The sequence below is a fragment of the Phragmites australis genome, chromosome 5, assembly GCF_958298935.1.
Source record: "Phragmites australis chromosome 5, lpPhrAust1.1, whole genome shotgun sequence".
NCBI classification, from domain to species: Eukaryota; Viridiplantae; Streptophyta; class Magnoliopsida; order Poales; family Poaceae; genus Phragmites; species Phragmites australis.
This window is the reverse complement of record NC_084925.1, coordinates 41,847,455-41,853,454: the sequence shown is the minus strand read 5'-3', so window position 1 is coordinate 41,853,454 and position 6,000 is coordinate 41,847,455.

Here is a 6,000-nt window from a genome sequence, read left to right as displayed (position 1 = left end):
AGCGTGACCGGTGGCTCAGGCGGTCCGTGTTTCAACTGCGGTCGCGTCGGCCATTTCTCGAGGGAGTGCCCGTATCCGAGGCCGGGAGCCGCGGTGAGTGCCCCGCGACCACCGCCGGCTCAGTCAGCACCGCAGTCTTCGCAGGCGACTCACGTTCCCAAGCGTGGTCGAGCTCGCCACACTACCGCCGACGAGGTTCAGGAGGGTGACACCGTCCTAATGGGTACGTTGGATATGAGTTTCAACTCTGACATCTTTTCTGCAGTGGTTTTGTTTGATTCAGGAGCCTCTCACTCCTTTATATCTTCGGGTTATGTTTGGGAAAGTGGGTTGAGAGTCAGTGCTACCCACACGCCGTACCTTATAGACGCCCCAGGGGCCAAAGTTTTAATCAACCAGTGTGTGAATAAAGCGGCGGTAATTGTCAACGGAGTTCCCTTCCTTGTCAATCTGTTAGTGATGAACTCGAAGGGAATTGATGTTATTCTGGGAATGAATTGGCTCTCCAAGAACAAGGCTGTGTTGGACTGTGCTCGGCGGACCGTCACCCTCAATGGTCTGTCAGGTACTCGGGTCCACTTAAAACTAGAGGATGTCAAGTCCTGCCTGTTTGCCGTAAAGGCTGTCCCCACCAGGGTTATGGAGACCATTCCTGTGGTGTGGGAATTTCCGGATGTCTTTCCGGATGAGTTGCCTGGAATGCCGCCTGGTAGGGCAGTGGAGTTCTCTATTGATCTCGTGCCCGGTGCGGCCCCGGTTTCGAAGAAGATGTATAAGATGTCGCCAGTTGAGCTAGTTGAGCTGAAGAAGCAGATCCAGGAGCTGCTGGCGAAGGGTTTCATTCGTCCTAGTTCCTCACCTTGGGGATGCTCGGCTCTATTCGTGAAGAAGAAGGACGACACTCTCCGGATGTGTGTTGATTACCGTCCGCTGAATGCAGTCACTGTGAAGAATGTGTATCCGCTTCCTAGGATTGACATCTTGTTTGATCAGTTGACTGGAGCCCGAGTCTTCTCAAAGATTGACTTGAGGCTGGGCTATCACCAGATCAAGGTCCGACCTGAGGATATTCCAAAGACAGCATTCTCTACTAGATACGGCTTGTATGAGTTCACCGTTATGTCGTTTGGCTTGACTAATGCGCCGGCTTTCTTTATGTACCTCATGAACTCGGTATTCATGGAGGAGTTGGACAAGTTTGTCATTGTTTTCATCGACGACATTCTGATATACTCCAAGACTGTACAAGAGCACATTGGGCACCTCCGTATTGTTCTGGGCAGGCTCCGAGAGCATCAGTTGTATGCCAAGTTCAGCAAGTGTGAGTTCTGGCTCAGGGAGGTGGCTTTTCTGGGACATGTTCTATCAGAGAACGGAGTGGCAGTTGACCCGAGCAAGGTGCAGGATGTGCTCGACTGGGTTCAGCCCCAGAATGTCAGTGAGGTCCGGAGTTTTCTTGGACTTGCAGGCTATTACCGTCGGTTCATCGAGAACTTCTCCAAGGTTGCGAAGCCGATGACTCAGTTGTTGAAGCAAGGCAGCGTGTTTGAGTGGTCAGATGCCTGTGAGTCTGCCTTCCAGACATTGAAGAAGCTGCTCACGACCGCTCCAGTGCTTGCTCAGCCTGATGTGACCAGAGGATTTGATGTGTATTGCGACGCGTCCGGCATCGGTCTCGGCTGTGTTTTGATGCAGGAGGACCGAGTCATTGCATATGCATCCCGACAGCTGAAGCGTCACGAGGAGAACTATCCGACACATGATCTTGAACTTGCAGCTGTCGTGCACGCTCTGAAGATGTGGCGCCACTACTTGATGGGCAACTTGTGCCGTATCTACACGGATCACAAGAGCCTGAAGTACATCTTCACGCAGTCAGATTTGAACATGAGGCAGCGCAGGTGGCTTGAGTTGATCAAAGACTACGAACTGGAGGTTCACTACCATCCTGGCAAGGCGAATGTGGTCGCCGATGCTTTGAGTCGAAGGGCTCATTGTCACTGTCTTGTAGCCTCGCCGATGGATTCCACGTTATGCGATGATTTCCGGCGTCTTGGGCTTGATATGGTGCCGGACGGTTTTATTGCCAATCTCGAAATCAAGTCCACGCTCATTGATGAGATTAAGGCTGCACAGAGGGATGATAAGGGTATGGCCCGAATTCGAGAGAAGAGGAAGATCGGGCAGGCCTTGTGCTTTACTGAGGATGATCAAGGCGTTATCTGGTTTGGGGACCGTCTAGTGGTTCCGAGGGTCGAGGCGCTGAGGAAGAAGATCCTTGATGAGGCTCATGATTCGTTGCTATCCATTCACCCTGGCAGTACGAAGATGTATCAGGATTTGAAACCCCGTTTCTGGTGGACTCGCATGAAGCGGGAGATTGCTAGGTATGTGTCTGAGTGCGACGTCTGCCGAAGGGTGAAGGCTGAACACATCAAGCCTGCCGGCACACTCCAGCCTTTGCCCATTCCATCTTGGAAGTGGGAAGAAGTTGGGATGGATTTCATTACCGGCTTACCGAAGACTTCGAGTGGGTATGACTCTATTTGGGTCATCGTGGACCGGTTGACAAAGTCCGCGCATTTCCTTCCTGTCAGGACCACTTATTCTGCTAAGCAGTATGCGGAGTTGTACCTCACTAGAATCGTTTGTCTCCATGGAGTGCCGAAGAAGATCGTTTCTGATCGGGGTACACAGTTTACTTCTCATTTCTGGAGAAGTTTCCAGGAGGCTATGGAAACCGAATTGTTCCACAGCACGGCGTATCACCCGCAGACGGATGGTCAGACGGAGAGGGTAAATCAGATTCTCGAAGATATGCTCCGTGCTTGTGTGCTCACTTATGGGAAGAAGTGGGACATATGCCTGCCGTTCGCGGAATTTTCGTATAACAACAGTTTCCAGGCTAGTATTGGGATGGCGCCATTCGAGGCCCTTTATGGTCGGAGGTGCCGTACGCCGCTGAATTGGTCTGAATCCGGTGAGCGGGCTTTTCTGGGTCCGGATTTGGTCAAGGAGGCAGAAGACCATGTCCAGAATATCCGCAGGAGTATTCTCACGGCCCAGTCTAGGCAGAAGAGCTATGCAGATCGACGTCGCCGAGAGCTCACCTTTGAGGTGGGGGATCACGTGTACCTGAAGGTCTCACCTCTCAAAGGCGTTCGTCGGTTCCAAGTCCGAGGCAAATTGGCGCCTCGGTATGTTGGCCCATTTCAGATTCTTGCTCGGCGTGGGGAGGTCGCGTACCAGTTGGACTTGCCTCCATCTCTCTCCGCCGTACACAATGTGTTCCATGTGTCACAATTGAAGAAGTGTCTCCGAGTCCCGACGGAAGTCGTTGATATTGCACCCCAAGAGTTGCAACCGGATTTGACATATTGTGAGCGACCAATTTGTATCTTGGATGAAGCCGAGCGCAAGACACGGCGCCATTCTATCAAATTCCTGAAAGTCCAATGGAGCAACCATACAGAAGCCGAAGCGACATGGGAGCGGGAAGATAAGCTCCGCTCCGAGTATCCTGAGTTCTTTGAGGACTTGTGAAAGATGTCGTAATATGGCATATTTGGAATCCCTCACAGGAGTGTGCTCATCGTTCTCTCCACGACTCGTACTGAATCTCGGGACGAGATTCTTTTTAGGGGGGGGGGGTTTGTCACGTCCCGAAATCCATAATTGTGTGTTTTAATCCTAAAACATGCAATTTCAGCTTCATGTTCCAGTTTGGGTCACTGGAGCACTTCACTTTGAGTCAATGAGGTGGGAGAAGGAAAAACTAAGAGAAATAAAGGAGCTGGAAGCAAGTCTGAACTTTCCTCTAGGTAAATGGGGCCCACTTGGGTGGAAAATATCTCTCTATAAGTGGGCAACAGCTCTCTCTCCCTCAAACCTGCCCATACGTACTCCTCACCCACTCCACCACATAAGGCTTTTTGAGGAAGCAAGTTGGAGTTGGCTGTCTCTCTCACTCTCTCTCTTAGGCTCCCTTTTTCCCCTTTTGGATCCCTACCTCTGGGAGCAAGATCAAGGTACGTATGTGGTACTCATGTGACCACCAGCTCAAGGACTACTCGTCCATCCAATTCATTTTCAGTTTCCCCGAAGGAATTCGAGCTGGTTCTGAACTTGTTTGGTGTTCTTTGGGAGAAGCAAGGAAGCAGCAGTTTTTCCTCTCTTCTCCAAGCCATTTTCCGTCGTTTCCTCCTTCAACTGGCGGTCACCAACCTCAGCAAAGGACCTTAGGTGAGTCTGCTAGGCTCCCATGGCAAGTATGCTCATTTTTGGTTGGATAGATCTTGGATCTGGAACTAGGGTTGCAAAGTTCTTAAAGTTCTACAGTCTGGGAACAAATGAGGATTTATGTGGATTTGAGTTAGGAATCATGTTGCTAGGCGGTTGAACAAAGTCTAGACCCTGTACACCCTTCTAGGCATTTTTACTTTTGATTTAGAGAGACTCCCAGGTTAGTTTAGCTCAGTTTTTCCCTTCGTAATGGCTGCTGTTCTGGAGCTGCGCGAGGCTGATTTTACTGTAGCGCGAGTACTGTTCACCCGAGCACCCCGGATACTGTTCACCGAGCACCCCTGATACTGTTCACCGACGACCCCCGGGTACTGTTCACCCGAGCACGGGCGCAGTCACCGCGAGCACTCCCGAGCACCCCGGGGTACTGTTCACCCGACGACCCCCGGGTACTGTTCACCCGAGCACGAGCTCAGTCACCGCGAGCACTCCCGAGCACCCCGGGTACTGTTCACCCGACGACCCCCGGGTACTGTTCACCCGAGCACGAGCTCAGTCACCGCGAGCACTCCCGAGCACCCCGGGTACTGTTCACCCGACGATCCCCGGGTACTGTTCACCCGAGCACGAGCTCAGTCACCGCGAGCACTCCCGAGCACCCCGGGTACTGTTCACCCGACGACTGTTCATCCGAGCACGAGCTCAGTCACCGCGAGCACCCCGGGTACTGTTCACCCGACCACGAGCTCAGTCACCGCGAGCACTCCCGAGCACCCCTGGTACTGTTCACCCGACGACCCCCGGTACTGTTCACCCGAGCACGAGATCAGTCACCCCGAGCACTCCCGACGACCCCCGGGTACTATTCACCCGACGACCCCGTGAGTACTGTTCATCCCGGGCACCCCGAGCACGGTTTATCAGGCTTTCCTGATAGCTGATAGCTTGTAAAATTCGTAGTTAATTCGTAGGAACTCCAAACTTTTTGAGACCACTTGGAAAATTCTGGTTTGGTCAGTACGATCTTGGAATAATATTGTCATGTATTGTGGAGCATATTTTTCTTACGTGATCGCATTTCATACATGCTCATTACATTGCACGCGTTGCTCTCTGTAGTGAACGCCGATCCGTCGATCCCGGAGGCCGTGGGCGATCGTGAGGCGTCCCACCTTTCAGGGCAGCAAGGCAAGCATCGTTCATATTGCACCGTGTCTACTTGAAATTTTAATATGTTATCTACGCTTATGTATACATTGCATGTGTCGGGTACTGAGTTGGGTAGAACCTATGCCGATGCATTATCCCATTTCGGTCACGTGTCATGTGTTGTTCCTAGGAGCCTAGTGGTGTCATCGAGGTCTAATTTTAGTTCGCTATGCTTAGTGGTACTTAGGCTTTCCGGTAGAAGTCGACGGCGGCGTCCACCGTTGTCGCGAGCCTAGGACTTATTATTTGTTCGCACTTATGGTTGGGTTGATGATGAGTCGGTTTGGTGAGTGGTGAGTTGAGACGAGGTGTGGGCGGTGTTAGGGGTGTCATCTGCTCACGAGGAGTCCTCAGGCAGTTCGGGGAGGGAACCCGGACACCGTAGACCGCTTGCACCGGTTAAGCACCGATCATCGGTGTAGTCGGCTTTAGCACATACCTTACTCACCACATGCTGATATAATGGTAGGCGAGCCGATTACTTTCGCAGACGTGGTCATGTGGGCCTCGTCATAGACGGTGTGAGTCCGGTTTGAGTCCGGGCTTTTA